General features: G+C 45.8%; 1 protein-coding gene across 2 annotated transcripts in view; it reads left to right on the top strand.

Moving 5' to 3' along the window:
• prkcb (protein kinase C beta) overlaps positions 1-23465 on the top strand; it is a 138037-nt gene that overhangs the window by 1277 nt on the left and 113295 nt on the right. The window lies entirely within an intron of this gene.

Below are 23465 nucleotides of genomic sequence, written 5' to 3'. Positions count from 1 at the left end.
GCAAGCGGTACTTGAGTAGCTATATTCAGGAGTGAAATTGGTATGATCCCGAGATCGAATTGAATTTAATGCTTTATTGTCACATGTGACAAGCCACAGTGAAATTATTTGCTTGCATTGCCAAGGTATGCAAATAGTCGCCACGTATGGGGCTTTGGAGCCCTGTCTTCTCTCTTAGAGGCAGTCCGGTGTTTTATATCGGGGCGTGGGTAAACGTGAATGGTTTCAACATTGTGTGTGAGGACGTGTGAGACCTCCAGCACTGAGAGTGTCAGCCCAATGGCGGGGGCTCCCATTGTTTAGTTCACCTTATTCCGACCTACAAGCAGAAACTAAAATCTGCTAAGCCTGTGGTCAGAACGATGAGCAGGGCATTGAAAACCTACAGTCCTGCTTTGACTGCACTGATTGGAATGTGTTCAGGGAAGCAACCACAAGCCTCGATGAATATACAGATACTGTGACATCATATGTCAGCTTTTACGAGGACAGTTGCATTCCCACAAGGACCTGGATCTGGTTCAACAATGACAAGCCCTGGTTTACAGCACAACTCAGACAGCTCCGCCAGTCTAAAGATGAAGCCTACAGGAGCGGGGATGCAGACTTCTACAGGCAGGCCAAGTACAAGCTGAGAATAGGAATCAGAGCTGCCAAGGAATGGTACTCTGAGAAGTTGAGGAGCAAGTTCTCAGCTAGTGACTCTTCTTCAGTTTGGAAGGGCTTGCAAGAAATCACCAGCTACAAGCGGAAAATCCCCCGCTCCTTGGACAATCATAGAATGATAAACAGAAACTTAACCCTGGTACCCTCTCCCCATCCTCGCCAACCAACACTTCACTCCTACTCACAGCCTGGCTCCAGTCTGCAAAGACTGGGCCCTTTCCCACCCATCCCTCTCCAATCACCACTTAACACCAACTGACAGCCTGACTCCAGTCTGCAAAGACTGGGCCCTCATCCACTACCCACCCCCTCCTTGCTGCCCAACATCAGTCAGGCCACTTCTCCATCACCAACAATAGAAATTGAGGAGGGGGAGAGGCTATTCAGAAGACAGAAAAGCCAGAAATCTCCAGGACCGGGCAATGTTTCCCTCTCTACCCTCAAGCTCGTTAGCTTTTAGAAATGTTTGAATGGTGCACTGACTGGCTGACATTTTTAAATTTTGTTGTACATGGTTCATGTTACAATGACAATAAAGAAACTATTCTATTCTGAACAACTGGCACCGGTCTACACAGACATTTTCAACCAGTCCCTGCAAACCTGCTCTGTCCCTGCCTGCTTCAAATTCACTATTGTCCCTGTACCCAAAAGGACAAGGATTACTGCAACGACTGCATCTCCACAGAGTCCTCTGTCAAGCTTCTCAAGTTTATGGACGACACAACCCTGATTGGACTGATCCAGGATGGGGAGGAGTCTGCCTACAGACAGGAAGTGACACAGCTGGTATCCTGGTGCCTTCGTAACAACCTGGAGCTCAATGTACTTAGGACAGTGGAATTGATAGTGGACTTTAGGAGAGCTCCCCCTCCCCTCCCCCCACTCACCATCAACAACACCACAGTCACATCTGTGGAGTCTTTTAAGTTCCTTGGAACCATCATCTCCAAGGACCTGAAATGGGGGCCCACCATCGACTCCACAGTCAAAAAGGCCCACAGAGAATGTACTTCCTGCGGCAGCTGAGGAAACACAATCTGCCACAGGGAATGATGGTACAATTCTATACTGCCATTGTAGAGTCTGTCCTCGCCTTCTCCATCATGGTCTGGTTTGATTCAGCCAACAAGCAATACATCCGGGAGCTGCAGCGAATCGTCCGATCAGCTGAGAAGGTTGTTGGCTACAACCTTCCCCCCATTGACGAACTGTACACTGCAAGGGTCAGGAAGCGGAAGTAAGATCATCTCTGACCCCTCTCACCCTGGCCACAAACTCTTTGAAGCACTTCTCTCTGGAAGGCGACTCTGGACTGTCGAAGCTGCCACAGCCAGACAAAAAAAACAGCTTTTTTCCACGAGTAGTAGCTCTACTCAATAACCAAAAGTCTGTAGCTTCCTTTTGCTCTGGTATTTTATTTCATTCACATGTTTAAACTATAATGTTTTATTATTAATGTTTAATGTTTTATGTGTCATTCTTAATTGTTACTGTATGTTGTGTTGTTATTTGCAAGCGGAGCACAAAGGCAAATTCCTTGTATGTGCACATACTTGGCCAATAAACTTATTCATTCATTCCTTGGGCGACCTAACCTCAAAACACCAGGAAAAGCTAAATGCCTGGGCGATGTAGTAGTCAATGTCCCTGTAGAGACACACAGGGTGAGAGTTATTAACCTGAGGTTGGCCGCGGAGGGGGTCCAGTTCCAGTGTAGGGTAGAGGAGTTGAGGTATCTTTAAAAGACGATTTCCGTTTCTTCTGAGGCGTTTTAAGAGAAAAATATCTTTGGGTGGATTTTTGTAATATAAAAGACAATGTCAGGTCACTTGAATTGAGAGCAACTCCGATACTGGGCTGAACACAGATACCGACTCCGCTGTGGACATTGAAATTGATGCTGGTATTGTGATGGACTTTCGGAGCGCCAGGAAACAAGTCATGACCAGCTAATTTGCAGTCAGTCAGTAAGATCTGACACGATGGCTTCCTGGCATCACTACATTCCTGCTGTCTAACGTTTGGGAAACCGGGGTCAGTACACTGGGTCCTGATTATTTATTCACGTCGCAGATTTGGAAGATGAGGGAAATTACACCAATTGCACTCTTTTCTTCTAAGATCGCTCCTGTTGTAGGTTTGCAAACGTACAACTGCTCGGGTGGGTTCTGACTGAGTGAATAGTTTCCTGGTGTTCTGCTCGGTTCACAGACTCAGTGTGAACAGATGGGGAGTGTCTTTGTTTATAAAATATTGACATTTTAATTCCTTTTAAAACCCCAAAGTATAATGGATTACATTGTAATTTGTATTTCCTGACTGCACAATTCTGGACACTTTCTGAGGATTCACGGAATGAGTTGATGTTGCATAATAAATTATGGGGTTGGGGACATGTAGAGCGATTCGTGTCCGAGTTATAGTACAGGAAGGAACGGCGGATGCTGGTTTAAACCGGAGATAGACACAAAAAGCTGGAGTAACTCAGGGGATCAGGCAGTATCTCTGGTGAAAAAGAATAGGTGACGTTTCAGGGTCGAGACCCTTCCTCAGTACGTCTGTCAAGTCATAAAGTGTGCGTCCCCCCCCCCCTCTCTCTGTGTTTAAAGTGGATTATGAATACCTGTTCGGCAAGTGACTAAGTATGCCCGGTTTTGATTTGTAGTACTCGTGGAATATCAGGACATGAGCCGGTCCTTCACCCGTGAGATGATGTTCCACTGCCCAGTGAACAGTCCAGTGTCCAGTGATCTCTGTGCAGTTGTTTACCGCATTTCCCACGCTAGGACCTGTTCGTGTTTTACTGTAGCTGTTGCCATTTAAAGGTCCTATGTGATAGGAACAGAATTAGGCCGTTCGGCCCATCAAGTCTACTCCGCCATTCAATCATGGTTGATCGATCTTTCACTCCTAACCCCATTCTCCTGCCTTCCTTCTCCCCATAACCCTCGACACCCGTACGTAACCAATGAGGAGTGCATCAGGCTTTAAGGCCACATTTCTGATGCCAGCGGCTGCCGTGGATAAGAGGCCGGGGGCAGTGAGGCCGTGGAACTTTCACCAAGGTTTTCTGAGACACATGCCGAGGGGGGAGAATTCACGCACACTGCACCAGTGTCAACATGTTTCCCACGCCGGACGTGTGTGTGTGTGTCTTGGTGGCAGCAGTCCGGATTATTGCGGAGGGAGTTTATCTCTGCAGTTCTCTCAATGCTGCCGCTTGAAGTACCCCCGCCCCTCTACCCCCCCTCGCCCCCCGTGGATCGAGGGAGCAGTCGGGATTGAGGATGGCGAAGGGAGCCCTTGCGGTGCAACATCTCAGCGGTTGCGGGAGAGGCCGGTGCTCCTCTTGGGCAAGGCTGCCCGGAACCCGCCACACGTGGGGTGCGTGGACAGTATCCATGTAGTGTTTGGGAGCTGCCTCGTCAAACGCGCAGCGCTAGGCAGCAGCAGGCTGTCAGACAAGTGGGGTGGTGATCCCGCTTTATTTGCGCATGGCTTCGGACATGTCACACGGTGACTGGTGATATTAGCTGCACACCCTCCACCCGAAGACCATCGCCGAACAACTGATTCATCCGAGTGATTTCACCCGGCAACACAGTCACGATTTACTCCGGCTTCACGAATCGGAGAACACAGAAATAAACATTGCAGTCTCGGCATTAATGACTTGCTTTAATAAAACTCATTGCCACATCTTTCAAATATGAATGAAAAATAAGGTATTTTGAGATGCAATGACTGATATGTACACAGCAGCCATTTTCACTTGGAAACGTTCTGCAGTGCAAGCAGTCGAGATGTAAATGGCCACTGAATTGTGGAAATGGCTACTGTTTGGTGATGTTGATTGAGTACCAAGAGCTATTTATTTTCACACAGATTTTCTGGGCACGAGACATGACTGTAGCTAACACACCTACTTTTCACCAGGATATACAAAGGACAGCACTGTTAGCAATGATGTTCTCCCGCAGTGGTGCTGAGCATCTGAGTCTAAACAGTGTCAAATCTCTGATGTGGGCTTGTTTCCCAACCTTCCAATCTGCTGCAGTCTCATCTAAATGGACACAATAGATTTAACGTTGAAATCTCATTATTTTTTTGGTAGCAGGTTGACTACAGGAAAACCAACCCCCGCCCCGCCCCCCCCCCACCAAATATGATCCCGAAGAATACGGGTGTATTATCCATGTTCATCAATGGCGATAATAGTTTAGTTTCATATTGTTTTGTGTACTGAGGTACAGTGAAAAGCTTTTGTTTGCATACTGGAAAAGACAATATATGAATACAATCAAGTGGTCCACAGTACACAGAAGGTTAAAGGTACAACATTTAGTACAAGATATAACATTGTAGTCAGATGAAGCCCGATTAAAGATAGCTCGAAGATCTCCAATGAGGTAGTTGGGAGGTCAAGGCTGCACTCTAGTTGATGAGAGGACGGTTCTGTTGCCTGAGAGCTGGGACGAAAATGTCTCTTTATCTGGATATATGCGTTTAAACGTCTGTACCCCTTGCCTGATGGGAGAGGGTGATCAGGGTGAGTGGTCCTTAATTATGCTGGCGGCCTTGCCAAAGCAACATGAGGTGTAGCCAGTGAAAGCGAAGTTGGTTTGTGCGATGTTCTAGGCTGAGTCCACAACTCTGCAATGTCTGCGGCCTTTAAACTCGATAAAATGCTTTCTACGGCGCATCTGTAGAAGTTTGTGAGGGTTGTTGGGGACATGCTGAACCACCTCAGCCTTCTAAGGAAGTAGAGGTGTTGGTTTGCTTTCTGGGCCATAGCTTCGATGTGGCTGGTCCAGGACAAATTGGGGAATAAATATTCTTAGAACTTGAAGCTCGACCACTTTGGCACTGTCATTATTTACTGGAGTGTGTGTATTGCTCCACTTCCTGAAGTCAATCACAGTTTCCTTTGTCTTGCTGATGTTGTTGGCTTGACACTAAGTTACAAGCTTCTCAATCTCCATCTCATCATTATTCAATATCCGGCCCACTACGGTGGTGTTGTCTCTGAACGTACATCGAAATGGATAGTTATTGCACAGACGTATGTGAATAAGGAGCTAAGGACACATCCTTGCGGGCACCAGTGTTGAGAAGAATCATAGAGGATGCTTTGTTACTTATCATTGGTTGTGGTCTGTTGGTCAGGAAGTCAGTTGCAGAGGGGAGAACTGACTCCAAGTTCCACGAGTTTGGAGATGAGCTTTGTTGGGATAATGGTGTTGAAAGCAGAGCTATAATTGATGACGAGGAGTCTGGCATAGATGTCTTTCTTATCAAGGTGTTTCAGGGATGAGTGTAGAGCCAGGGAGATGGCGGTAGGAAAACTGAAGTGGATCAAGGTTGCTTGGTATGGTGGAGTTAATGTGTGCCATAAACAGCCTCTCGAAGTACTTCATGATGGTGGATGTCAAGGCACTAAGTGATCATTAAGGCATGAGATCTTGCTTTTCTTTGGTACTGGGATGATAGTGGTCTTCTTGAAACAGGTGGGGATGTCAGAATGGAGCAGGGTGAAGTAAAATATATCTGTGAACATTCCCACGCATTAGTCCATGAGGTTCCTAATTACTTTGTCAGGGACTCCATCCAGGCCGGTTGCTTTCCATGGGGTCACCCTGAGGAAGGCTGCTCTTACATCTGCCACAGCGACCGTGGGAATAAGCACACTCGAGTCGATTGGGACAGATGTCATCGGTTTATTTGATTCTATGCTCAAAATAGAATGCTCCGTGTTGAGCAGTTGGGTTTCAAGCTTATAACGAGAGATTGTTGCTGCAAGTGACCCCATGCCCTAAAGAGCTTTGCACAGGGAATACCTTTGCATTCCAGAGGGGTTGTTATTAGATAGTTGACAAGTTGGGGCCTGGTATTGCTTGCAGTGTTTCACTCTGATGTTCAGGACAGAACGCCCCGGGCCAGGGAAATGTGGCTTTTAGCTGTGGTGCACCAAGCTGCAACTCTGAATTAGTGCAGGAGTACCGCTAGGGATGTGATGATGATAGCATGTAAAGATGTCAGATGGAATAAATGGCTTATTTTACCTCTTTCCACTTATGATGTCTGCTGGCTCTTTACGAAGTTGTAGTGTGTGAGCAGTGGCAGACTGGCCAGGGTGTCAGCTTGCCCCATGGCAAGTGGGCCCCTGATGAAGTGATAGCAAGTGATGGCAAGTGGGCCTCTGTTAAATGGTAGCATTGTGGCTGTGGGTGGGCCCCCTTTGTCTCCTGGCAACCAATATTTTTAGACCCAGTCCGTCACTGTGTGTGAGTAGGTGCAGTAATGAGTATGACAGTGATGGGCAAATGGAGGGGAGGTTTTAACAATTTCTACAGCAAAGCTCAAGCCCAGGCCATCAGTGGGAATAGATAGTGAGAACTGAACAGGATCAGCAAAGCCGGGAGACTCATAGTGGATTAAGAAAGGGACAGGACCGTTCAGAGCTGGTTTCAAAAGCAGACTGTATATAAATTGTATTTTAGTTTTTGTGGGTGCCCCTGTGTCTGTATCTGTTGTGGGGAATACGAGGAAGATTTTCTGTTGAAGCTAAATGTTACATTGTTTTTCTGGCAACCATTGACATTTTTATATGTCAAGTCTTTCACAATCAATATTGGTTCATAAATACTTGGGTTGAAATCTAAATTACGCAGCTGTGTGGTGTTATATCCGTAAAGGATGGAATTATGTGGACTGTAACTGCCATTTGCACTGCAGAATGAGATTGTTGGCTTAAAATTGAATTGACAGGTCTGTTATTTTTATACCTTGTATATTTTGAACATTTTCTCGAGCCATCCTTATGCCAGAAATGGTTGTCAGTTCACAGTTTGTTCCAGTGTGCGACATGCGTCACATGTGTTAAGAAATCACTTGGATTTTTTCTGGAATTCCACGCATGCTGCTAAATACCAAGGTCTTTAATTTATAACCAGAACCTTTAAAGAACAGATATGTAGGCAGCTAGCAGATAGATATAATAAAAGTAGCATAATAGCACTAAGGGATTTCAGTTTTTTAAATACTAACCGTGATTGTTTTATTGTCAAAGGCTCAGAAGTGGGTGGGATTTTTGAGCTGTGTCCAGGAAAGTTTTTTGGTGCAGAATGTCGATGGACCATTGAGGAAAAGAACAGTACTGGACCTTGTTTATGACTGGTTGATACTTTATTGTCACTGAGGCACAGTGAAAAGCTTTGTTTGCATTCAACCTAGGCAGTACACAAGTGTCGCCACATACTGGTGCCGACAAAGTTCCAAAAGTGCCAAATAATCCTTTCTACTGCCTGCCGCCGCACGTTACAGCAGCCCCCCCCCCCCCCCCCCCAACACCGGTCCCCCCGTCACCCTCGGCAGCCCTCTGCCAGGCCCCCCTCCCATTGTCCTTGCTGGACCACCAATTCGGAGTCCACCGAGGGTTGAGCCCTCCTCCGATGTTGGTCCACGGAGGGTGAGATTTGGTGTATGTAGCCGGAGATAGCTGAAGGTGGAGGGAACATGAGGCAGGGAGAACATTTTGTAGATTGTGACCATAACCACTTTGATATGTGTGGAGTTAAGGAAAAAAATTGTGATGGACCAGCAATAAAAATCTAAAATTGGAGGGAAGCTAATTTAATTAAAATAAGACAGCACCTGGCAAAGGCAGACTGGGAGCATTTACTTGCAGGCAAATCTATTTCTGCTCAGTAGGAAGCATTCAACGGAAAAATAGTAAGACTACAGAGCCAACATGTTCCTTTCAGAGTAAAGGTCAGGGCCAGCAAATATTGGGATCCTTGGATGATGAGGGATTTCGAGGGGAGGATAAAGAGAAAAAAACAAAGGACATGACAGGTCATAAGGTCATGAGGAATAGGAGTAGAATTAGTCCATTCGGCCCATCAACTCCACTCCGCCATTCAATCATGGCTGCTCTATCTCTCCCTCCTAACCCCATTCGCCTGTCTTCTCCCCATAACCTCTAACACCCGTACTAATCAAGGTACAGGGAACTAAAGACAGGAGAGGCTGGTTATGAGTAATAATTGTAGGGAAGCACTTGAAGAAATTTAATGGTCATGAAGCATCACTGGCATACAGAATTAAAGTAAGTCGCAAAATATTCTATAAAGGTGTTATGTGCAAAAGAATAACCTGGGAAAGAGAAAAAAACAACAGGGGCAATCTGCATGAGGATCCAGAAGGTATCGGTGAGGTTCTACATAAATAATTTTCATCGATACCAATATGGGTTGCATTGTCGTTCACAGGAATGTTTAGTTTGTGACCACTAGTGACTACTGTTGAGTCATCCACCGTGGAGAAACCTCTGGGTTGGGGTGGGGGAAGCTGGGGAGATAGAGCAGACAAGGGCTTCCACTTCAATCACCAGGGCATGACAAGGGAGTACGAGGATCCAGAAATCTGTCAACACCTGACCCAACAACAGCCACACTCAGTGTCAGCACCAGCTCACTCCGACCCATCCTCACAGCCATTCTGCCCTCCATCTGATCCTCTCATTGGCACAAGAGTGCCAGCGGAGGGTGGCGCCCAGCACAATAGCTGGCAATCCAAGTGAATGATGTGAGCTGCCTAGTGGAGCTGACCAGGCACAATTTGGTGCTGTGGATGTTGGTCTTTCTCAAGAGGACAGAGGTCACTGCTGTGTTGTGGTTCATAAGCTGAGTTTGAATCTGACCTTTCAGCTCAGTCAGCTAGAGGCTGTGTTGATGCACTGGAAGCTCTGGTGTTTGCCTTCATGGAGATGTGGAAGCAGTCCATGTTTCTGTTTTGTGGAATTTTATTATCCGAGCATTGTGTTATTGAACAGGGCAGGGTGACCATTACTTTGTAGAGTGCATTTCGTTAATGAGTTGATGATGACTTGTGGTGAAAGAGGTTGATAACAATAGATGATGTCCTCATTCTTTAGGGAACAGGGGTTCCCCCTTTCTAGCATAGATGAGGTCCTCACACATGTGTACGCCGCAGTTCCACTTTTGCTCCCCGTTCCACCTGTCATAACAGGGACAGAGTCCCCCTAGTTCTCACCTTTTACCCGATCAGCCGTCCCTTCATCATCCAACATTTTTGTCACTTCCAACAGGATCCCACCACTAAACACATCTTCCCATCTCCACCCCTTTCTGCTTTCCACAGAGATCATTCCCTCCGCAACTCCCTGTCCATATACCTCCTCCCTCAATTCCATCCAGGATTCCCAAAAGTCCTTTCAGGTGAGCCAGAAATTTACTTGCACCTCCTCCAACCTCATCTCCCGTATCTGGTGCTCCCGGTGTGGTCTCCTATATATCGACCAGAACAAGCGTAGACTTGATGATTGTTTCGCTGAACACTTGCGCTCAGTCCGCTTTGGCCTACCCGATCTCCCGGTTGTCAAACATTTTAACTCCCCTTCCCATACCCATACTGCCCTTTCTTTCCTGGGCCTCTTCCACTGTCGGAATCTGGCCACATGCAAATTGGAGGAACAGCATTTCATATTTTATTTGGGCAGCTTAAGACGCAGTGGTATGAATGTTGATTTTACTCATTTCAAGTAACTCCTGCGGTCCTTTCCCCCCCCTCTCCACACCCCCGTCCACCACCTTAGTTCACAATAGTTCCACTGTTGGCATCCTTCAGATTCAGATTCAGATTCAACTTTAATTGTCATTATCAGTGTACAGTACAGGGACAACGAAATGCAGTTAGCATCTCCCTGGAAGAGCGACATAGAATATGAATAAATTAATCTATTTACATGCATACAGTCATAGTGTTTTTCCTGTGGGAGGAGTGTCCAGGGGGGGGGGGGTTGATTGGCGGTCACCGAGGTACAGTGTTAAGTAGTGTAAAGCCGCAGGGAAGAAGCTGTTCCTGGACCTGTTGGTCCGGCAATGGAGAGAACTGTAGCGCCGTAGAGGGTAAGAACTGTAGAGGGTAAACAGTCCATGGTTGGGGTGAGAGCAGCCCTTGGCGATGCTGAGCGCCCTTCGCAGACAACGCTTGCTTTGGACAGACTCAATGGAGGGGAGCGAGGAACCGGTAATGTGTTGGGCAATTTTCACCACCCTCTGCAGTGCTTTCCGGTTGGAGACAGAGCAGTTGCCATACCATACTGTTGGTAAGAATGCTCTCGATGGTGCAGCGGTGGCCTTGTATCATTGTTGTTAGCACATCTTCCCAGCCAACAATGGATCATTATGGACTCCACCCTTCCTGAGGTCATCTGTTGTTGGCCCTGTTTAATCTGGCCTTCTCTATCTTACAGTCTAAAGAAGGGTCCCGAGCCGAAACGTCACCTATTCCTTTTCTCCAGAGATGCCGCCTGACCCGCTGAGTTGCTCCAGCATTTTGTGTATATCTTTGATAAAAAGAGTGTGTTTATCTGTGACATTCACAACCTGCCTATTCTCCAAGGCAATATTCACCCATCAAAGTCATGCTTAAGTGCAGCTAGAACACTCACATGCCGTTTCAAATGTTTACCCTCCACCAATGTTCCAATGCAAGTTCAAGGAACGGTACCTCATCTCCTGCCTTAGTATGCTCACGTCCTCAGGATACAATGTTGAATTGCGCAATTTCAGGTTATTTTTATTGGATATTTTCATGTCAGTTTGTTCCTTTGTTTCCTCTCCTGCCTCTGACTGCTGCCTTTTGCAAATAGTTACCTTGTCGATCTTGGTCTCCACCCTGTTACAGATATTATCGACCCTCTTCAATTCAGTTAACAGCATGGAGATTCAAGCAACTGCAGATGTTGGTTTACAAAAAAAGATAAAGTGGTGTAGTAACTCAATGGGTCGGGCAGCTACTGTGGGCAACATGGATAAGTGAGGTTTTGGATCAGGACTCTTCTTCAGACAAAACATTACCTATCCATGTTTTTTCAGAGATGCTGCCCGGCTTTCTGTGTTACTCGAGCACTTTGTACCTTTTATCATTTAACAGCATGCATGTTTTCTCTCTTTTCCAGTACTGACAAAAGAGTCCTTGGTCAGAAATGTTTGCCCTGTCTCTTTCCCCACGGAGGTTACTAGTGTTTTTAGTGTTTTTTTGTTTTCGTTTTGAATTGCTTGTGGTCGCTGTTGCAATGAGTCCTCATAAAACTTGTATTATCTTGCACAAATATATCAGCAACTATCACAATTGTATGACAGTTTTATGGTACTTAATAAATGAGAACATCTGAAAGGAAAACTCTTTGATGTGCAGAGAGCTGGGTACAATGCAGTGAAATGAAGATCCCATTAGTGAACTGGTCACCCAGCTGAATGTAATGCCCTGTCCACATTGTTGTATGTGGTGCCTTTAAGGAACAGTGCTCTGGTTCCTGAATATATTCACTGCTGTCTTTGCTTTCTTAAGGCTTGTCTTTTCCAGTACTGTTGCTATGAACTAGCCAATGGGTATAAAGTCCTGATGGGACAGAGAAAAATCCAAAATATGTGCCAGCTCTCCAACTGGTAGAGCTGGACGTGGAAGTGAAGTACCATGTAATCCCTGTGGCTTGTGGCTTAATGGAGAATGACTCCCGAGTGAGAGAACTTCTGCATTTTCTGTTAGCTGCTGGTTCTACATGAGTGGTAATTACTGAGCTGTGACGGTAGTCAGAGTAACTACAGATGTGGCATGTTCCACTTTAGTTTCGTTGAAGGAAAAAACAGTCGAGTCCATTTTTAGTTAGTTGCTGATCTGATGATTTTTTTTGTTGTTGATCTGATGAAATTTGAAATCATATTGAAATTGTGATAGATCTCCCACTCTTTCTTTATAGTGGAGTGAGACAAATGCCTTGTGCTCCTGGTACCACCGACACCTTTCTCTCTTTGAGCCATCATGAATTAAAGTTGTTATTGGGTTCTTGTACTGTTCTGTGGAGTATTGTGGCAGCTGGCTCTCTTCTTGAAATAATAATGCATGGTGTGTACAAGGTGGCAATATTTAATCCTGTGACAAAGTACTTTGTGATCTAACAGCCTTGACAATATGAAGGAATAACCATATAACAATTACAGCACGGAAACAGGCCAACTCTGTCTATCCCTCTCATCATTTTAAAGACCTCTATCAAGTCTCCCTTTAACCTTCTACGCTCCAAAGAATAAAGACCTAACTTGTTCAACCTTTCTCTGTAACTTAGTTGCTGAAACCCAGGCAACATTCTAGTAAATCTTGATTTTGTGTCTTGTACCATTTCAGTTACAGTAGGGTAAAATGACCTGAGCCTTTACTAATTTGTTAGTTGTTGCATGCAGCCATTCCTTTACAGATGTAAGGGTTATCACTACCATAAGGTGCCGGATCACATGGTTAACTATGGCTGGTTTGTATGCACCATCTTCCCCTCCATAGATAGTCAACTGACACAATAACAAAGTCCAACTGAACCCCTGGAGCTGTCTGATAATCACCCTGTTAGTGCAGGTGGAGAGGTAACTGGCCTTAGTATGGCCTGATCATGTCAGCAGTATAACCACATGCCCCATTTTGTCCACTGACATCTCATCAGGTGTCTGATTCTATAAATATCACAACTGGGAGTGGGGGCATTGCCCACAGTACCCTGTGCTACTCCATTGGGAGTGGGGCCATTGGGACCAGTTGGGGAATCGAGAACCAGAGGATATAGGTTTAAGAAGAGATGGGGAAAGATTTAATAGGAATCTGAGGGATAACCTTTTCACACAAAGGGTGGTAGGCGTATGGAACGAGCTGCCGATGGAGGTAGTTGAGGCAGGTACTATCGCAACATTTAAGAAACATTTAGACAGGTAACATAGAAACATAGAAAATAGGTGCAGGAGTAGGCCATTCGGCCCTTCGAGCCTGAACCGCCATTCAATATGATCATGGCTGATCATCCAACTCAGTATCCCGTACCTGCCTTCTCTCCATACCCCCTGATCCCTTTAGCCACAAGGGCCACATCTAACTCCCTCTTAAATATAGCCAATGAACTGGCCTCAACTACCTTCTGTGGCAGAGAATTCCAGAGATTCACCACTCTGTGTGAAAAATGTTTTCCTCATCTCTGTCCTAAAAGATTTCCCCCTTATCCTTAAACTGTGACCCCCTTGTTCTGGACTTCCCCAACATTGGGAACAATCTTCCTGCATCTAGCCTGTCGAACCCCTTAAGAATTTTGGATACATGGTACATGGATAGGACAGGTTTAGAGGGATATGGGCCAAATGCAGGTAGGTGGGACTAGTGGATATGGGACATGTTGTGTGGTCACGTTGGGCCTAAGGGGCGGTTTCCATGCTGTAAGACTCTATGACTATGACTCTTGAGGGCATAGCTTTCAGAAGAGAGAGGCAAAGTGTATAGGAGATGTGCAGGGCAAGTTTTTACATAGAGAGTGGTAGGTGCTTGGAATGCTCTGCTGGGGAAGTGAAGGAAATAGATACAATACCTTTGTTTGAGGCTTTTGGACATAAATATGAACAGGCAGGGAATGGAAGGATATAGACCCCATACAGGCAAATGTGATCAGTGATTGGTGGACACAGATCTTGAGTGATAGAGTCATGTGGCGCAGAAACAAGCCTAACGGCCCAACTTGTCCGTGACGACCAAAATACCCTATCTACATTAGTCCCACCTGCCTGCATTTCGCCCACATCCTTTTAAACCTTTCCTTACCAGTCCAAATGTCTTTTAAATGTTGGCTGAAGGGCTGACTCCTATGCTGTATAATTCAATGTTCTAGGATGTTAATGTGATTTAAGATCTGGCATGTTCTTGTATAAACTAGCGGGATTTCCCCTTTTGTTAAATGATTTTAAGACTGATATTTGGAGAAATTTAAAGACGTACCCTTGTCTGGGCATGCTGGCTTTGAGTAAAGCCTTGTGGTTGGCGGGTGATATCAGTGGTCACACTACTCCACAGCTGTGGGCAGCACCAAGATTGTGGAGCTACTTCCACCAGAACTTGACTTAGACTTAAGCTAAAATCGAGCATCCTGCTGATGCTGGAAGCCGAGGTCAAGAACAGGGAATGCTGAAAACACTGTGGGCCAGACAGCATCTGTGGAGGGAGAAGCTGCGTCCAGGGGGTTCATCACCCTGAAGTGTTGACTCTGACTGTCTCTTCAGGACAGCCTCATCTGTTCATTGTGTCCAGAATCTCCTGTCCTCCCTTCAAACTTGCAGGTAGTCGATCCCCATAAATCGGGCTGGGAGTGGGGGTGAGAGCAGGGGTGAGCTTCCTACCTCTGAACATGGAATCGTGATGGTCTTGTCATAGTGCAAATAGGGGGATGTGGGCTTGAATAGTCCTGGTGGTGGTTTGGGAGTTCCAGTGATGATGCCAGTGGAGGTGGGGGTGTGTTCAACATCTATAAACGACATGGTCTTGCAGTCTGCTGATACTGGTATTTATTTGGCTGTAGATCATGATGATTGCCGGTGATGTGGAAGTCGTGGGGCTTTGTGCAGGTGATGGGGGTTCAATATTGCTGGGACTTTAGCAACTGCAGATACTGGGGAAACTTGGGCAGTGTTTGTTACTTTGAGTATCTGATATGCTGTGCGGTTGAAAGCTTGCTGTAGTCATTTCCTGTCATGTGATGAACTTGGGAGTGCAGTTCGGATAATATACCAGCAGTCTGTTGACACCAGTTGAATTTCCATTTTTATTCAGAAAACCCTTGAGTGGGTTTGTTTGATGGGTCAGACGATTTGTTTCCATGCAGCATTTGATCACTTTTTCCAGAAACTCCAAAGCTTAACAATGCATTTGTTGTGATTTTCCCCTGGGTGCTGTGGGGTAAATCCAAGTGAAAGCAAACTATTTTTGGATGTATGTCACTGTATTAAAACAGTTCATCACTGTCACTTCTAAACTCTCTCATTTGTTGCTCATGGGTTTGTGGCTAATGAAGAGATGTTTTCAGTTAATTTATGTTGCACCCACTGCATGGAGCCCAATGCTACCTCATCCAATCTTCAGGCCTAAGTCGACCAGACTGCAAGACCACCTTGTTTACCAAACTCACTGAAACCCCTCTCCCTCCACCGCAGTCGCCATCACTGGGCACTGCCTACACCCCTGCCCAGTGGCGGACTGGGTCTAAAAATATTGGTTGCCAGGAGACAAAGGGGGCCCACTTCATCAGGGGCCCACTTGATATAGGGAGCCCACTTCATCAGGGGCCCACTTCATCAGGGGCGCACTTGCCATTGGGCAAGCTGACACCCTGGCCAGTCCGCCACTGCCCCTCCCCTCTTCCTGACAATATGTCGGCAACACTCAGCAGATCAGAAAGAAACCTACAAAGTGAAACAGGTAACAACTGGATACCAGGCAAAACATACATTTTGACTGTAGCTCTGGAAACGTGACAATAACAAAGCAATAGCAATACCATGTTCAGGTCGGAAACTTTCATCAGAACTGGAAAACAGTGCATATGCAAGACTGGGAAGTTGGTGTTGGGGATGTTGAGAAAGCGGTGGAAGTAAGGGGTAGACAGTACAAAACAAAGGGCTGGTAATGGGACAATTCATTAAACAACTTGGTTGTGAAGGAGCCGTTTAAGGTGTCAGGAGTGGTGGTTTATGATCAGAAGCTGTTGAACTTGGGGTTGGTTCCTGGTAGATTGTAAATCATCAGAAAAGTGGTAGATTGTAAATCATCAAAAAAGCATCTTGTAGTTTCCTGTTGCTGCTTCAGGAGGCAGAGGCCACGATGAACCTTGACCACAGATGCAGATTGGAAAACCTCTGCAAGTTCAGGATTGTTCCTCTTGGGAAATGTTGATTCATTTGCATTTACAGTTTATTCCACTATTTTCACCCATTTTTCTTCACACACACATATTTTGAAGCTGGATAGACACTTTACAAATATGTCCTGACTTCCTGGCTATGTACTGTTCCTCTCTACACAGATACTGCTGCTGGCTGAGTCCTTGCACATTTTCTGTTTGTATTTCACTGTGGACTTTGCTTTCAGGAAACCCATTTATTGAGCCGTTCATTTCTGAGCATTCTCAATGTGGACCTAAAGTTGCAGAGTCATACTGCACAGAAACAAGCCCTTCAACTGTCAGCACCTGTTGTGCTAATTCCATTTGCCAGCCTTGTACACCTTGATGGTCCAAGTGTTTTTCTAGATACTCCAGTGTTGTGACACTCACTGCCTCCACCACCTGCAGTGCAGTGCGATCCAGATCAAACCACCCTCTGGGGGAAATAATCCTGCCTGATAGTGTCAAAGAGTAACACTGCACAGAAACATGGCCTTCAGCACAATTCGTCCATGCCCACCAAGATGTTTGTCTAAGCTAGCTCCGATCGCCAGGGTTAAACCCATATTCCCCAAAACTTTCCTACCCAAGTGCCAGTCCAAATGTCTTTTTAACGGTTGTTATTGTACTTGCCTAAACCACTTCCTCTGGCAGTTCATACTGTAAACAAACCACCGTCAGTGTGAACAAGTTGCTCCTCACGTCGTTTTTAAATTTCCTCCTTCATTTTAAACCTATGTCCTCAAGTTCATGATTCCCCAACTCCTGTTAGCTGTTGGAAGGAATAAGTAGATGCTGGTTTAAACCGAAGATAGACACAAAAAGCTGGAGTAACTCAGCGGGACAGGCAGCATCTCTGGAGAGAAGGAATGGGTGATGTTTTGGGTCGAGACCCTTCTTCAGTCTGAAGAATTGATGCTGCTTGTCTCACTGAGTTACTCCTGCTTTTTGTGTCTCTCCCTCCTGTTAGTTGTATGCCTATTCACGCTCCCCTTCTTTCCTTCAAGGTTTTCTGTATTCGGAGTGGTCCTCCAGTCAACTCTCCAGTGCCCAATTCAATCTCGGTGTCATCAGGGAGCTCATGGATTAGTTGCCTGATGTGAGCATGTTTGTGCGCATGCAGGGACTGTACGCACACAGGCCTTCATGAGCTGTGTGCATGTGTTTGCGCCACATGTGGGTGGGATCCCTATGTGTGCCTGTATATGGAGAGAGGTTGTTTGAATATACATGGGTGTGGTGGGCATAAGGTCATAAGTGGTAGGAGCAGAATTAGACCATTCGACCCATTGGGTCTGCTCTGCCATTCACTCATGGCTGATCTATCTTTTCCTCCTAACCCCATTCTCTTGCCTTCTCCCCATACCCTCTGACACCAGTATTTATCAAGAATATATCCATCTCTGCCTTAATAATATGCATTGAGTTGACTTTCACAGGCTTCTGTGTGTAAGAAGGAACTGCAGATGCTGGAAAATCGAAGGTAGACAAAAATGCTGGAGAAACTCAGCGGGTGAGGCAGCATTTATGGAGCTACGGAAATAGGGGACGTTTTGGGTCAAGATCCTTCTTCAGACTGACATGGGGGTGGGGGGGGGACGGGAAGAAGAAAGGAAGAGGAAGAGACAGTGGGTTGTGGGAGAGCTGGGAAGGGGAGGGGAAAGAAGGAGAAAGCAGGGACTATCTAAAATTGTAGAAGTCAATGTTCATACCTCTGGGGTGTAAACTACCCAAGCGAAATATGAGGTGCTGCTCCTCCAATTTACGGTGGGCCTCACTAGCCATGGAGGAGGCCCAGGACAGAAAGGTCGGATTCGGAATGAGAGGGGGAGTTGAAGTGCTGAGCCACCGGGAGATCAGGTTGGTTATTGCGAACCGAGAGGAGGTGTTGGGCGAAGCGATCGCCAAGCCTAGGCTTGGTCTCAGCCTTCTGTGTGGTCAGTGAGTATGTGCATGTACGCATGTGTATGGAGACTGCGTGTGTACAAGAGTGCTTGGGCAGGCAGGAGCTCTGTGTGTGGAGGTAAGGGCTATGAGTGTGTGTTTGTGAGTGTGCCAGTCTGTGGGTGTGCTAATCGACAGGCAGAGGCTTATGAACGTGCATGTATGTGTGTGGGGGTGGGGTGTCTGTGTGTACTTGGTGGGAGCAGGTGCTACGTGCACATGTATGGGCAGGACCTGTGTATGTATGTGTGGGATAGTGGTGTGGATTGGCAGAGTGTGTGTGCGGACCTTTCATGGTATTTTTCTAATAAACATACTCCAAAAGATTCATTGCTTACAAAGAGGGAGACGGGTTGGGAAGATACATTGGGCTACTTGACTCAAACTGAAGGCGGGACCAGCTGGAAGCAAACTCCAGATAGCTCCATCAGTCTTGTCTGAGCACAGAGAGAGGGTGGTGTGTGCCCTGTGTGTTCTGTGTAGGCTGTCCCATCTCAGAAGGTGTAAGTGTGGGGAAATGGCGGGTGGAGAGGCTGAAAGTCATTAAGCTACCAAGCTTCACTTTGATTCGGTGGCTTAGAATTCTGCACACGTCCCACTAATTGAATCTGGGTGACATGTGAGGAGACCAATACACGAGGCAGTGTGGACGGGGAGCTAACCCTCTGGAATGTTAATTCTCTCCTGGTTGATTTCTGTCACTTTGTAAAGAATCAGGTGGATGAGTTACATAATGACAAATATTGCAGTATTCCACTCCACATAGCCCCCTGTTAACTCAACTACAATTACTCTTGTGTGTAATTAGTATTATTTAACAGGCAGTGCTTTCAGTGAGAGGGCACGGAGTTTAGCTCAATTAATGATACCTGCCGTCTGCGCCCCCCTGAGGTGCTGTGCAGTTGCTGGCATCACAGACTACAGTGGAGGAAGGGGGGTTGGGGGACTGAGTTGAAGGAGCTGATCTCTGTGGCGATTCTGTCAGCAAGGCTATGAGAGGATGGTGTTATCGTCTCTGCAGCAAAGACCACTAGCTGAAGACTGTACCGCATCTGTGGAGGAGGAAATGGAGGCAGAACTGGGAAAGAGGGAATCCAGGTTAGTAGCAAGCTGCGGAGAGAATTTAGAGATACAGCACAGAAACAGGCCCTTCGGCCCACCGGGTCCACGCCGACCAGCGACCCCCGCACATTAACACTATCCTACACCCACTAGGGACAATTTTTACATTTACCAAGCCAATTAACCTACAAACCTGTACGCCTTTGGAATGTGGGGGGAAACTGAAGATCTCGGAGAAAACCCACGTAGGTCGCGGGGAGAACATACAAACTCCGTACAGACAGCACCAGTAATCGGGATCGAACCTGGGTCTCCGGTGCTGCATTCGCTGTAAGGCAGCAACTCTACCGCTGCGCCACCGTGACTGGAGACATAGCGGGAAGGGAATATCTTTGATAGAGCGAGGTCCGATTGTCGTGATGATAAGCTATTGATGAAGACATCTGAGGAGAGAGAACGAGAGACAGGATACCGAATACAGTAGGGAGATGGGAATATTTGGCCAGTGGTGGGATCCCGTTGGAGGTGGCGAAAATGTCGGAGGATTATATGTTGACTGGGACAGCTCGTAGGGTGGAAGGTGAGGACAAAGGGGGCTCTGTCCTTGTTATGAATAGGAGGATGGGGAGTGAGAGCGGAGCTGCGGGATATAGAAGAGACCCTGGCGAGGGTCTACTAGAATAGTTATCTCGTCAGTGCTCTCTCCATCACAGTCATACCCTTCCTATAGTGTGGTGACCAGAACGGCACTCAATACTCCGTGCTGTTTTACCAGTATTTTGTAAATTTGCAACATAACATCGCAGCTTTTATACTCTGTGCCCTGACCTATGAAGGCAAGCAGGCTCCAGCCTGGAATGCTGCTTAAAGTTGTACACCAGAAATAATTTCATGAATGGTTTCATAAACCTAGATGGAACATTTGAACTTGCTAAATCCTTGCATTGGCATTGTCTTCTCCACAGCCATCAGATTGAGAGGGACAGGGTCAGTAATGCACCAGATCTGCTTCAAATTGTGCATGTCTTGCACCCTGCACAATCCAAACGTGCGAGGGGCCGGGGGGGGGGGGGGGGGGGGGGGGGTAGTAATTACTTGGAAACGTTGTCACCTCTAAGTGTAACAAACCACCTTGCCATACCAGGCCCACTTCACTGATCCTTCCGGAGGCTGTATTGTAAACAGAACCTAAAGTCCAAAGTTGCTAGGCTTCTGTTCACCCCCTTATTAAACACTACTTGCTCCTCAAGTATAAGAAATGTTGCCGTTAGCAGTAACACCTGTAATCTGGAGATTTAAATTGATGTTAATGCAACCCAAGCGAGTATTCAATAACCGGTGTGCTCACATCTGGGAAATCCCTGGGTCATTACTGGGGCTGCTTCACATGGCTGCCATCGATGTATCATGTATTGCTGCTTCTAACACAGCTATTCCCATGTACCCAACCACTCTAAATATGGTTGATGTTTTAACTAATCAGTCCTTAATAAATATACTTAGACAGCATTTTAAATAGCCTTTCACTTGTGCTCAAAATTGAAGTGCAAATCAGTCAGGACTTATGATTCAATTTGCGCTACAATGCTGCCTTTCTCTTGCCTTGAGGCGAAAGCTTTGCAGCTGCCCAACCACATTATGCTTTTAAGTTCCTGTTTAACTTTTGCCGCCTCTCGGTTTATATTTTCAACCTTTTTGTAAGCAAAGGTACCCAACATGTTCTTGTGGAACTATGAACTGAAAGTTAGAGTCACTGGCTTTCAAATCCTCTTGCATGCTTTCAACTGCTTATCATGTGATGCCAGTCTTCAATGTGTGTCTGCTGTCGTAAAGCATTTCCTCATGTTTCTACATTTGGTACATTATTTTTGACACATTGCGTTAGCTATCAGCAACAGTCATTTTTATCCTTGTGTTTGATCTTTCTTGCTGCATGAGTTGAGAGATTCATTGCAGAAGACATTATGTGTGTGCGTGAGTGTGTGTGTGTGTGTGTGTGTGTGTGTGTGTGTGTGCGTTTGTGAGTGTGCGTGGGTGTGTACGCCTGTGTTAGTGTGTGTGCGCGTGCACTGTGATTTTGTTTTATCAGCTTTGCACACCGTTACAACTGCAAACACTGCCTGTTCTCAGCTGCATGGTGCAGAAAGACGTGATAGACACCCATTGATCACTTGCACGTGGCAGTAGCAGTTGTGAGAACAGAGTGAGAGAGAGAGAGACAGAGAGAGAGAGAGAGAGAGAGAGAGACAGAGAGAATTGGAGCATTGGAACACACCAACAACATAAAAGGCTTATGTTGATAATTAACTTTTTCCCTTCACCTTAACCCTATGTCTTCTGGTTCTCGATTCCCCTACTCTGTGCAAAAGACTGTGCATTTATTCCTCTCATAATTTTGCACACCTCTATGAGATCACCCCTCATCCTCCTGCACTCCAAGGAATCAGGGAATGGTTACAGCAGAGAAGGAGGCCATTTGGCCCCTCGTGACTGCCTGGCTCTCTACCCAAACAATTCTCTTGTTCCACGTTCCTTTCACATACTGATTTTATTCAGCTCCTCCCTCACCCGTGAACGGTCTTCCTCCACCATTTTTGGATGTTCTTTATGTAGCTAGACATACACTTAATTTTTTTGTGTTTGCTTATTACCTAATTTTGCCACTCTGTTTGTTTTGCTGATTTTTATTTCAATTATTTAGAGGCTTTTATTATTTAGGGGTTTACACGCATTTCTCATAGATATTACTCCGTAATTTTTTCACCCTCTACTTAATCCTGTGATTTTCCCAATTACTGACTGGGTGGCACCTGACAATCTTACTGTCCATTTGGTCCTGTTCTTTTTAGTTCTGATGCTGCCTTGTTTAATCAACCTGGGATCTTTCATCAGGGGATCATTTAAAACAAGTAAAAGACAGCACAATGGCACATCTAATTGAGATGTCTGTGACCCAGTTTCAACTCTAATCTTGGGTGCTGTCTGTGTGGAGTTTGCACATTCTCTCTGTGACCACATGGGTTACAAAGAAAAAATAGAAAAATAGGAGCCAGCACCGCCATTCAATATGATCATGGGTGAATTATCTTAATTCGTTCAGCCCTAAGACCTAAATCTAACTCTCTCTTGAAAACATCCAGTGAATTGGCCTCCACTGCCTTCTGTGGCAGAGAATTCTACAGATTCACAACTCTCTGGGTACTCTGGATCCAGAGTCTGGATATTCTGGTTTCCTCCTACATCCCAAAGATGTGCAGGTTTGGAGGTTAATTAGCCTCTGTAATTAGGAGTGGATGCAAAAGTGGGATAACAGAGAACTAGTGTGAACGGGTGATCGATGGCTGGTGTGGACTCAATGGGCAAAGGGTCTGTTTCCATGCTGTAATTTTAAACTAAACAAAGCTACATATAATTAAGCAAATGGATAAACTTGACAGTGAATATAACAATCACGTTAAAGTCTTGATGAGAATCTGGATAATTAAATAAAAATCAAAAACACTGCAGGTGCTGGAAATCTGAAATAAGAGCAGAAAACATTGTAAATATTCACCAGGTTGGGCAACATCTGTGGAAAGCGAAACAAAGCTAATATTACAGGTTGAAGACCCTTCATAAGAGCAGGTTCTGACAAAGGGTCTTTGACCTGAAACATTAACTCAGTTTCCACAAGTAAATTATAAATGTTAAAGGAGCTGAAGGTTTCATTTTGATGCAATCTCAAATTTAATATGCGTCATTGTGGCATCATATGTTCTCCAGTAGGTATCACGATCCACGTTGTTCAACTCTTGACCCGAGACCTTTCTTCTCGAGTGTCAGGCAAGTAGTGTAAACCCACAAGTAGCTGCCATTGAAGTCACTCACCACCTGGGTAACATGGCCTTTCCAGACGTGGATATAAAAATAACTCACTGTTGATGTGTCGATGTGGCACTGAGATACTGTGCAACAGTTGTGAATACAGACACATTACATCTACATGTTCTAAGGGAGAGGTTCTCAGTTTGTCATGAAGCTGTTT

This window comes from Amblyraja radiata, chromosome 22 (genome assembly GCF_010909765.2).
Source record: "Amblyraja radiata isolate CabotCenter1 chromosome 22, sAmbRad1.1.pri, whole genome shotgun sequence".
In the NCBI taxonomy this organism is placed as follows: Eukaryota; Metazoa; Chordata; class Chondrichthyes; order Rajiformes; family Rajidae; genus Amblyraja; species Amblyraja radiata.
This window is presented reverse-complemented; position numbering and strand designations above follow the sequence as displayed.